Source organism: Dermacentor silvarum, chromosome 9 (genome assembly GCF_013339745.2).
Source record: "Dermacentor silvarum isolate Dsil-2018 chromosome 9, BIME_Dsil_1.4, whole genome shotgun sequence".
Taxonomy (NCBI): domain Eukaryota; kingdom Metazoa; phylum Arthropoda; class Arachnida; order Ixodida; family Ixodidae; genus Dermacentor; species Dermacentor silvarum.
Window position 1 is genome coordinate 5205450 of NC_051162.1, and position 12140 is coordinate 5217589.

The 12140-nt window shown below is 44.7% G+C and overlaps 1 protein-coding gene across 1 annotated transcript in view; it reads right to left on the reverse strand.

The window, feature by feature from the left end:
- Positions 1 to 591, reverse strand: part of LOC119465109 (WD repeat and HMG-box DNA-binding protein 1-like) — a 546382-nt gene extending 545791 nt beyond the window's left edge. Inside the window, exon 1 of the mRNA XM_037725912.2 lies at positions 492 to 591. The gene's annotated coding sequence lies outside the window, so the exon portion shown is untranslated. The remainder of the gene's footprint in view (positions 1 to 491) is intronic.
- Positions 592 to 12140: the final 11549 nt, after the last annotated feature.

Genomic DNA, 12140 nt, shown 5'->3' on the forward strand with positions numbered 1-12140 from the left:
ATTCGGCGTTGGATAATTTCTTGCCTTTACGCAGCATGCCACCCATGGAAAAATCTTGGGCGCCCGATATTCGCTGCAAGCCGTGGTACAACACAACCGAAAGTGGCGGGTCCGTATTGTAAACGTGCTTCCCGAAGCAGACGACCGAGCTTGGTACTACCTAGTCTCGGATTGAGGGCGCGTTTTAGCACCATTTTTGCAGCGTCCCCTGGGCAACGCAAGAGCCCCATAGTGTGCCTTGCATTGCGAAGGCATTTCAAGCCTCCGGCTCCGCGCGGCGTGTGCGGTAGGGGGGAAGAGAGGGTGAGCGCTCGGCATCACTCGGAAAGACAGTCGTTCGGCCCCAGCCGCACAGACACTGCTCGTGGACCGCCATTCCAGTACGATTTCAAAACCTGTCGAACTCTCGAAAACGATTAATCGAACAGGCCTAGTCGATTAAATGAAAGGCGGACATCGATGAAGATTAATGCTGCTCTAAAAGCGCTCACCTTGGTAGGCCTCTTCCGCTGCCAGTCGAAGCAAGTACGACCGCACTCGGATCTGTCAAGAACTCGAGAGAGAGAGCGCGCGGGGCGGCGACGGCGCCTGGCGGGCGACGACGCGACTTTACCACAGAACACCCATACAAACTTAGAGAAGGGAAACTGTACCTTCCACAGTGCAACGAAAATAAGCGCAGCGGTGGCGTTGTGAACTAAAGTATGCGACCGAGAGATGGCGCTGGCAGAATCGAAACTAATATCATCATCATTAGGTAGTGGGCAATATGGCCGCTACGGTAGCGGTTCGTAGGGCTGGTCGCGCTGCTCACTTGCTGGTTTGGGGCGTTTTGTTACCGCTTTCGGGGAGGTATTCGTGTGTACTGTAGTCTAACATGACTACAGATATCTTCATTATGTCGCCAGGTGACCGAGAGGCCTCAACTGGCAATAAAACACTTCAGACAAGTAAGCTCACATTGTTTATTGTCAATGGTGAATGAGGCAGTACATGCTCACAATTTTCGTACAGCTCAGGTGGACTTAATGTTGTCCATCACTGAGTTTACAACATACAGAAACACAGATAACCATCTATGTATTGGAACCCAAAGCTGAAATCGAGCGAAGTTTTCTCATCGTGTTCAGCGTGCCGTAAAGCAGGGAGAACGAAGGTTCAGACAGTGATATTTATGCCGAGCTGCCCTCGTACTTGTATTGCGTACAGTGCTGCTTGACGTTTTATATTCTCTGCGTTCGACGATTTCCGATAGAATAAAGAAAGGAACACAAAAAATTACTCGGCAAAAATGTACTGTCAGCAAAATAAGCTCGAGCTGCAATGTCTCATTGCTCTCATAACACATTGGCGAGAGGCACGAAGTGTAGGAGGGGGGCGTTATGCTAAATTTTACATCACATTTTCTGCTCTTGATATTTTTCTGCTGCACATTTAGTGTTCAGGTGCGGCAGCAAAGGCTTTGACACAAGTGGAGTACTCGTAGAGAAACCAAGGAACGTTATGGAGACAGCAGTGCTTACAAGGACTTCTGGAAATATTGTGTGAATAAACAAGGACACTAAATCAACATATAAGCAAGCCCAATTAATACTCACAGTTCCTTGGAAAATGGAATTTGTGGTTTCATGTTGAAAAAGAATCTCGGTATAGGTATTCAAACACAGCAAAGAGGTTGCAAGGAGATGAACACTTCAGCTGAGTAACAGAGGTGACCAAGGGAAGCCTCAGCTTGAAGGCAACGTTTCACCAAGCAAACATATTTGTGAGGGCCGAGACGAAGACAAGTTCCCACGCTGAGGTTTCCCTTGCTCGTTCACTGTTGATTAGCTGAATGTTAAGCTGAACTTATTCTGTGAGTACATTACAAAATATTTTTGGGAGCACACTGTGCGCAGGTTTTGTCATCTGCTGTTTAAAGAGACAGAAAATTTGCTTTTAGTGATTTCTCAAGTTTGTGAAGTGTGAAATAGGCTGGCCGGTTGTGTGAGCTTGCCTTTTCTAGCTATCTCTTATGGTGCAGTACTAGCCTAGTTATTGATTTCACGCAAACTGTATATGTAGTAGTAGTAAACAAATGTAAAATCATGCGCATTTCCAGATCTAATTCTAATCCTAGCACTTGCCATGCCAACGTTCCCTTAGATTTTGTCATGTCATAAATAACTTAAATTGAACCAACAATATAGAGTAAGTCATTAGCAGTGCTAATCACATGCTCGGGTACTTATGGCGCAACCTTTCCAAAGCACCGTCTACTTTAGAACTACAGCTTTACAAGACTAATTCGCTGGAAACTTGAATATTCATCTGCAATATGGGATCCCAGTCGTGTTAATCTTATTACTTCACTTGAACTAGTACAAAATAACTATACTTTTATTTCTAATTATAACCGTACCGCGAGTATAACTTCAATGTAAACTGGCCTAGCACTCATTCCACTAGCTAATCGCCGCAAAGTCGGCCATCTTTTGCTATTTCATAAAATTTTCTATCACACCACACTTCATGACGACTTCATACTGCGGCCTCAGTGCATTTCAAACTGCGTCGATCATTGCAGTAAGGTAGGAATTGATTTATGGAACACGGTCTTTCTTTCATGCACTGTACGTCTCAGAAATGGAACCACCAAGTATCGTAGCCATCACAGATAACAAACTTTTTTGCAAAACATTAGCTAACATTGTATAATCAGGAGAATCATTATGTTACAAGAACTCACTGCACTTGTTTGTTTTACTCTACTACTTTGTAACCACTCCCCTCTTTAATACCTGTGGCCCTGAGGGTACTTTAAGCAAAAAATAAAATGAGTTTCACTCATCATGAAGTGTCATTTCCTTAAAATTGCATTAAGCGCTTTTGATCATTTTAAAATTCTTTGCATTTTCATGTAACAAATTATCGTTGTGAGGGAGCATGTGATACTTCGTGGTACAAATGCCCGTCAAATTGATTTGCAAAGAGCAGATGACAGAGTTTGTGCATTAGCAAGTAGGAGCTTGCTACATTGTTTCTGTTCTGGTCGTCATGGCTATAATGACTGCAAAAGAAACAAGTTGGGACTCAACATGTTACTTCTCCGATTGTCATAAAGCGCCCTTAAAAGCAACTAAGCTTGTATGTCAAATTTCTCATTCCCGCTCAGTATGATACAGAACTGTAGACTGCTGTTTTCCTAATAGGGCTCACACCTCTCTATCTGGTAAACTTCCAAACATTTCATAGTGAGGCACGTAGTTCAAGAAGACCTGTTGTCATTGTGGTGACAGTTGAGCATCTTGTGGCTTAGCGTGGGCAGCTTGCAGACCAATAATCTCTCTTTTGTACGTCTTCCTGAAAAGAGAAATGACAAAGCCATGACACTCATGTAAGCAAAAAATGGTGAAACAAAAGTTAGTCCCATAAATGAAGAAAAATCACGGTTCTAGTTGAAGTGTTCAGAAACATACCCTGTGAGGATTCTGGCCCTTGATGTTACTTCCAGTGAAGACACGTTCACGGTTGACTTCTATGTCCAGAGACAATAGAGTCCAAAGGGATGAGTCCAAATATGAGCAGCGTCTTGGAGGCTAGAGTCGAAAGAAAAAACAGCCTCAATTACTATGCTGGAAGTGTGCGTGAGTTTGTGATTCATGTATGACAGAGAACAGTGCACGAAACGCCTCATGACAGAAAAACGCACACACACACACACACAACACTGTTTTGAGTGTGCATTTCTTTCAGTGGAGTCCTTGTGTGGGCTGTGCTTATCAAGTCTCGATTAGATGACAATTGTTTCTGCCAGATACTAGTAATAAACACAGTCATTTTGTTATGTCTCAAATGCAGTTAACCTAACTGTATCACCGGAAGTACACTTGTCACTAATGTGCAGTGAATTTATCGCGGTGTATCATTTATGCAGAAACAGCCAAAACTTTATTATTTATGCTGTACTCATGTTAGCAATTTTAGCAACTTGGCAAAGTAGCAAGAGCCTCGTTTGAATTGCTTTGGAAGGGCAATAACTTTAGAATTATTGCTATTTTCTACTTTTAAGAATAGACGACAGGAATCTGCTTTATCCGCCTCGCATGCAAAGAAATTCAAAGTTGAAAATGCGAAGCACTGCTTTTTTACTCACCGGCGCACAAGCCCAGGGGCTGCAAGGTTAATCCGCTTTCGTGGGTAGTCTTCAAGCAGACTGTGCTCGGTTCCAGCGATGAATTTTTGTGCTGGCCAGCACTTTTTTTTCGAGCAACCAGACGCAACGCGGCCAGACGCGGCAGATCACAAACGGCGGAAGCCGTGCATGCAGCCGCCAGTGAAACGCCGCAGCTGAGAAAGTTCACCGTCTTTAAACACGTTCGCTTGGTGGCAGCTATCGAATGTTGGACGCATAAACTGGCTGAAGTATTATTGATATCTAATTAAAATGAACCTGCGTGATGCTGCTCAAAGGAAACGACCACCCCGTTCGCAAATATAACCGCCGTACAATTTGAATCGATAAACGGCACGGACTGCAATCGATACCAGTGGGCTGCCGCTAATCACATGTCAGTGAGGCCTCAAAACCTTTATTCAAGTAACGAAGCACGGACTTTAATAACAGAAGTCCAATAAAAACAATAGACTCCTTATTTTGTAAAAAAATGACACTGTAATTGTGTTTGTCGGTTATTCTATGTACATTAATAGCTCAAATATTGAGTCGTGTTGAGCGCCCCTAGCAGAAAAAATACAAACTAAAGTATTCGACCAAATTACAGTAGCTCCACTTGCGCGCTTATGCTGGAACGCGCCGCGGTTGATTTTTCGCCCTCTGTGGCCATTTGGTGAACTCGAGAGTTTCCGGGGCCTGACTTTACGGCGACAGCTTTTCTTTACATTGGAGCGAAGGCTACGGAGGCGGGGCCTCCGCACATTTGTGTTACTACGCAAGTAGTCCGGCAGCTTGCAGCCGATTTCAGTTCCAGTTTCGGTTTTCGCTAGCTCGCAGCGCTAGTGTGTTTAGCAAAACGTATGCATGCAAAATGGGAACGTCAGAGAACTTTGACTTTGATGTCAGAGTTCCCATCAATGGGAACTTTGATGAGTGTGCATACATGCAGCTAAGTACTGTGCTGTATATATACTGGGAAACAGAAAATTTTGCGCTGTTCAGATAGTTTTCCCAGCATTATTCAGCCTTTATAACAGTGAAGCTTAGGTTCCGTCTTCAGTCAACAAAAAGTGTGGCAGCCCAGAATATACGGGTACGCGCCACACGTGATCGAATGTTAAAGTTTACAGTACTAAGCCCTCGTACAGGCGAAATGGAAGGCCGGTTGCGGCACGATCCTGCCACGCGCGTGTCTTGTTTCAGTTTTGCTGTATTCGGTTTACGCCCACAAAGACTTTCAGCAATGATCGGCGCAGAATGCGCCGTGTTCGAGAAGCTTCACAACTGTAGTAGATCGTTTTGTTAAGATTGCGCGCAAGACGCGAACAGTCAAGCTTATTTCAGAGTTTGCGCGACCACCTGTGATAAGGCTGGAAAGTTCGATGCGTGATGTATAAAAGACGGCGCGTCCCAACGATGATCAGCTTTTCCACGGCCGATGCTGTACTCGCCGCTATCCATAGGCGGAAAGTTTTCATTTTTCCGGGGGGCAAATGAAATATATATATATATATATATATATATATATATATATATATATATATATATATATATATATATAGTCGTAACTGGATTTTTCAACGGGCCAAGCGTATTTAGAACAATCAGAAGCACAACTTCGCGGTTATCTTAGGTTTACTTACCCTACAGTTTCTGTCGGTGGACCGAGCTTTTTCAAGGGATCGGTCCACCGACCGAAACTGTTGGGTAAATAAACCTAAGATAACCGCGAAGTTGCGTCAGTAGTGGACATAAAAATAGGCAGATAATGATGAATCTAATTTTCGGAGTTGCGGTGAATCGCGTGGTTGTACGATTCCTTCGCCTCCGCTGCCGACGTTCTTCACAGTGCTTGCGTTGTGAAGGCGAGTGCTCGAGGTCATCCAGTTAGGTATTTACAGGTTTACATGGTCCGTGCTTACTATGTCCACTATGCTTACTATTTTAATTTTAGGTGAATATTTACTACAATTTATATGGCCACAATAACTAACGTATATAGACTCGTGTAAGGGCCACACTTTTCTGTCGCGATTTTGACGAGCCTTTCATGGGACCGGGCCATTTGACCTCATTTTTCCAACTACCAGTATGATATCCGCGTAAACCTCCGCGATCGCCTAATCTCGACATCCAGTAGCGACGCGCGAAAGTACGCTGCGCGCGAAAATTCGCTGTTGAGTCCGATCAGAATCAACGCACGGAACACGATTGCTTCTCGGTTGGATGTGTTTTAGGGGCGAAGCTCCTTATGGCGGCACCCGTTCCGTCCCCGTCGTAGTAGTAGTAGTAGTAGTAGTAGTGTGTAACCAGTCTGAGAAAAATAAGAAAAAAATTCCGAAGTTGTGTCCGTAGCGCGGAATCCAACCAGGGACCCCTCGCTTCCGAGCGCGCGGCGTTAGCCCACTAGGCCACGAAGCGGACATGGACAAACGCACCACGATGGCTATAAATACCCAAAATTAACGAAAGGCCGCGTTTCTAGCACGTTTCTAACGCGTTTGTGCTAGCGCGTTACGGCCCGTGTAAGAAGCTGGTGTAAGACGCTGTGGCCTCTCCACCTTACCTTCAACGCGTTTCGAACGCGCTGCCCAAGGCGGTGGCAAGTCAAGTTCAAGTCGAGGAGCGTTTATGAATACGGGGGGTATACTCTCTCAGCAGTCATGTGATGGCGTCGGCAAACGCGGTGCACGTTCCGGTTTGGCGCTGAGCCGTGCTCCCTCAAGGGCTGCAGAAGATAGCGCCAACCTTTCCCTTTCCCTCAAGAACCACTTATCATCATCATCACGTTCCGGCATGTGTAAATGGCTGCGTAAGACGCTGTGGCCGCTCCCCCTTACTAGAGAGTAATGCACGTTTCTAACGCGTTTGTGCTAGCGTCCCCTTAAGCGGGAGATCCGATGATTCCCTCCGGAGCTTCGCCCACTCATCATCATTCACCTCGTGGATCTGCTGTCATTTTTTTTTTCTTTAAATATTGGCTGTCAAGTTATGGGTGCGGCCCTCACACGTACGGGTGCGATCCTTACACGGATTTACACGGTAAGAATCTTCCTTGGTGTCTTCTACTTCGCTGTCACTAATAGTGCTTCGCCTTCCCGGCCAAACTGCACTCTTTCTTATTTTTTTTTTTAGTACTTTGAGTCCGAGTATAAGCGCTCCTGCGCATGCCTTCTAGACTTCTATTTATTCTGATTTTGAGTGAATCAGGCTTGGCATCATTTCGGTTACTGAGTGAATTCTGCATATAAAAGGTGTTTCAGTGAACAGTTTCCAAAATTTTTTAAAGGTGGCCTGTGGCAGCTAGTACAATTCTAGTTCATGAGCTCGTCTACTCGAAGAGACGGGCATTACATTCACAAAAAATTGAAATGCATAATCGACTAATAAACAAAATTAACCAATTAAGTTTTTAGCTAATTAACTTATGGCCCATGTTGCAATTTACAAATTCTAGCCGTGGAGCGCAGATCCACTTTGAACTAATTCTCAGGCTGACACCAGTGTCGAGACATGAATTCTCTAACTTTGCGGAGAAATACATTGGCGTGCCAGTCACTTTCTCAACAAAACGTCGTTTTATGCATCAAAGCACAAAAGTATGAAAAGAACAAATTATGGGATTTTACGTGCCAAAACCACGATCTGATTGTGAGGCACGCCGTAGTCGACGACTCTGGAATAATTTAGACCACCTGGCGTTCTTTAACGTGCACCTAAACCTAAGCATAAGGGTGTTGTAGCATTTCGCCCCATCGAAATACAGCCGCCGTGGCCGTGATTTCATCGCGCGACCTCATGCTTAGCAGTCCAACACCATAGCCACTAAACAACCACGGCGGGTAAGCGCAAAAGTAACTGGAACGCCAATGCATTTCTCCGCAATGTTCGGGAATTAATATCTCGAAACTGGTGCCATCCTGAGAATTAGTTCCTAGTGCATCCGCCTTGCGAATTCCACGGCTAGAATTTGTAAATTGTAACACGGGCCATAAGTTAATGTTAAGAGCCTAATTGGTGATTTTTTAATTAGACAATTATGCATTTCAATTTTTTGTGCAAGTAATGTCTACCTCTTCTTTGTAGACCAGCTCATGAACTAGAATTGTGCTACCTGCCACAGGCAACCTTTAAAATTTTTGTGAAAGTGTTTGCTGAAACATCCCGTATTTATGGCCTCTGCATGCAAAAGGCGATGTTTCCATCCCTAATGCGTAAATGTTGTAAATAATTAGAAGAGCTTTTTTTCATTTATTATTCCGATATTTTGTAGCCACTTGTTAGCATTGCCTACTGGAAAGAGAATCAATATTGAGACACACATCACTCACGTGCTTTTGACACGCCGTTTATAGAAGACTCTGCCGGGTCCCTGAGGTCTGCAGGTTTTTTTCACGGTCAAAAAAGCACGCAAAGTAATTTGAAGTAAGGTGAACATACATTAACATATTCATTCTCTAGGTATAGGCTATCCATTTGGTTGGCTACCTCCTTCTCCTTAAAAAAATTTTAAACTTTGTCCTTTGTATATCATCATCATCAGCCTATATTTTAGGTCCACTGCAGGACGAAGTCTTGCGATCTCCAATTACCTCTGTCTTGCGCTAGCGTATTCCAACTTGCGCCTGCGAATTTCCTAACCTCATTATCCCACCTGACTTTCTGCCGTCCTCGACTGCGCTTCCCTTCTCTTGGTATCCATTATGTAACCCTAATGGTCGACCGGTTATCCATCCTACGCATTACATGGCCTGCCCAGCTCCATTTCTTCCGCTTAATGTCAACTAGAATATCGGCTATGCCCGTTTGCTCTTTGATCCACACCGCTCTCTTCCTGTATCTTAACGTTAGTCCTAAGATGTTTCGTTCCATCGCTCTTTGTGCGGTCCTTAACTTGTTCTCGAGCTTCTTTGTTAACCTCCAAGTTTCTGCCCCATATGTTAGCACCGGTAGAATGCAATGATTGTACACTTTTATTTTTAACGACAGTGGTAAGCTCCCAGTCAGGATTTGGCAATGCCTGCCGTATGCACTCCAACCCAATTTTATTGTTCTGTAAATTTCTTTCTCGTGATCAGGGTCCCCTGTGAGTAATTGATCTAGATAAACGTACTCCTTTACAGACTCTAGAGGCTGACTGGCGATCCTGAATTCTTGTTCCCTTGCCAGGCTATTGATGGATCATATCCATGTCATCAATCAGCTAATCGAGAAATTTGCGGAGTACAATCGACCCCTCTATATATGGCTTTCATAGAATATGAAAAGGTATTTGATCCAGTAGAGATACCAGCAGTCATAGAGGCATTGCGTAATCATGGAGTACAGGAGGCATACGTGAATATCTTAGCAAACATCTACAAGGATTCCACAGCTACCTTAGTTCTGCACAAGTAGAAAGTTACCTATCAAGCTACCTTTGTATATATTTAAATATATTGTGTTTGTGCGTGGTGTTCTCAGCGGAAATTAAAAAAAATGGTCATGAGAGAAAACGCGGATGAGGTAGCCTCCGCTGGTGCTTCTAATATGCTTGTCCTCCTATTGTCGAAAAAAAGCGAAAGTATAAATTAAAAGCCGTCTACGTCCACGCCAACAATGGTATCGTAAGCGTAGCCACAACAAAAGTGAAAATGTGGAGGCAACGCAAGAGTCCTCAAATTATTTGGGTGGCAGAACTGCGATGATGGCATTTTAGGGGCTACGGATCCCCGGAGCACCCCCGTAGTCGGTGTATTGCTTGACTTTCCGTTTACCGGCCGACGTCACGACCCCGTGACAATATAATAGCTATGCAAACTATGCAAGATGACGAATGTCGCCAAGCACACACCGCAGCTAAAATACGCAAGTACCATGAGTACCAAGAGAGCTTACGCTTAATTGAATAGAGACTGATACAGATTCTTTTATCGAGCTTCGCTCGTCAAGCACCTTCATGTAGTGTGATGGCCGTCGATGTTTTTTTCCATCCCTGTGCATGCAGTATGTAACAGGTATTGTCCGTAATACCAATTGTTATTGGTAGAAAAGAAATAAAGCATGCATAAAAACAGTTTATATCTTTTATTGCGTCACAGCCATACGCGAAAATTATCGACGTATTTAGATGTAGGTTCCTGTCCATACGGTCTCCTTAGTGTGGCCAGCGTTTACCCAGGTCTCAAGGTAGTATATGGTCATGTAAGAGAAAAGAAATCAGTCGTATAGTTAAGACCTTACCTTTACTGGCAACAGTCCATTAATAAACCAGCGGCCTTGATTCAAGGTTATGCCTCTGTTACAGCGCGAAGGATCCACTGACAAAACCCACGTGAATACATATAACAAAGATGAGCAGGCAAAACTTGCCCTGAGAAAGACTGAAGCGAATGTTTACAAAACATGTTTCAGGCTGCTCATAAAACCTAATGAAACCACATCCCCAATTATGTGCCCAGCATATTCGCTGAATAAAATTAGCTTTTCTTCAAGTCATTTAGATTCCTTGCTCCTACGCGGAAAAAAAGGCAGTAAATCTTCCCAAACAACGCGACGGGAAATTCTGCAATAGCGAAACGCTCAGTTACATCTTCGGCAGAGATCATCGCATCCTCGGCTGATACTATTTTTTTTTTCACCGTACAAGCGCAAACATGAACAGCTACCTTATTTTACTGGGGAATTTCGCTGCGACTTAAGTTAGGATTATGTAAGGCTTTCGATCACTCGCGTAAACAGCTCACGTTTGGCGATCACTGATGCAAAGCATACCTCTCGTTTTCGCTCACCATTCGCGTCTACACCTTTACCAAGAAGCACGCGCAACGAAAGTTTGCAGAAATTAAAAGAACGCAAGAACTTACCGCTGCTGCCTCCGCATTTCTCGGATTGTTCGGGGGTACTTTCGACGCCAAGCAACGATGTCGTCTCTTTCGAACAATGCGGAATTCCTTTTTCTCTTTCGGAAGACGAACCCCAAGTCGTTCAGCATTTGTTGCATCGTGCTGATCGTCGGCATGTCAGGGTCGCTGATCACCTCGTTGCGTAGCTTTTGGACGTAGGCAGCTCATTGCGCATGAAATAGCTGTGCACTTTGCGCCGCAATGCTGCCAACGGAAACGTGTCGTAACGCAACTGCCTCGTATTGGCGGTCAAGCGCTTCCGAGCTTTGCCCGAGAAATCCAGTTTCTTACGCTTCAGAGAGTGGGGCCCGCAGAGCTTCAGCCTTGATTCGATCGAGTTACCGTTCGCATATTCACTCCGGTGAGCTCGGCGACAGTCCGGCCCACAAAATTCGTCGACAGTTTGGGCTGACGGCGCCTTACTCCAGCGTAGACATTGCAGATAACCTGCTTCGTTTGTTTGGATAGCCACTTCTTGTCACACTTAGAGTATAGCCTCCTGGGAGAACGAAAAGGATAGTTTGCGGCCACACACGGTACCGCCGGTAGCCACTGTATCGCCGGCACCGGGGACGCCATGTTTACTGCGAGAGCAAGCAGCAGGCGTGCGGAAAACGTGGTGTCGTCCAAGAAATAAAAAAGAAAAAAAACATTAAGGCGCACGATAACTTTTTTTCCATGAACAGCTTGCCATACTTGTTCTATATTTATAATCAAGAAAGTTTTATTTATTCGGGCCAAGTAACTCTTAGAATCAGAAAATAAAATAGATACTATTTCCTGGCGCGCGCGCATGCAGGCGGTTCGGCTCTGTAGCTTCCACAGTGCTGTCAAGAAAAGCTGTCGCCGAGTTTTTTTTTTTTTTTTTTTTTTTTTCGTTGCAAGGGCGCACGCGACCTTGACGGTGCGGCGTCCAGCCCGACATCGTGGGCCGTAATGCCGGTCGTTCTCTGTTTAAAGCTTTCTTCGCCCGTCGTCGTGCCCATAATTACTTGTTTAGCGCACGTTGTTTTTTGTGCTAAACAAGTAATTATGGATTCGCACCAACTAGCCCGCCAACGAATTGTGCTGAACTACCCGTGGTCGTGGTTGGCGGTCGG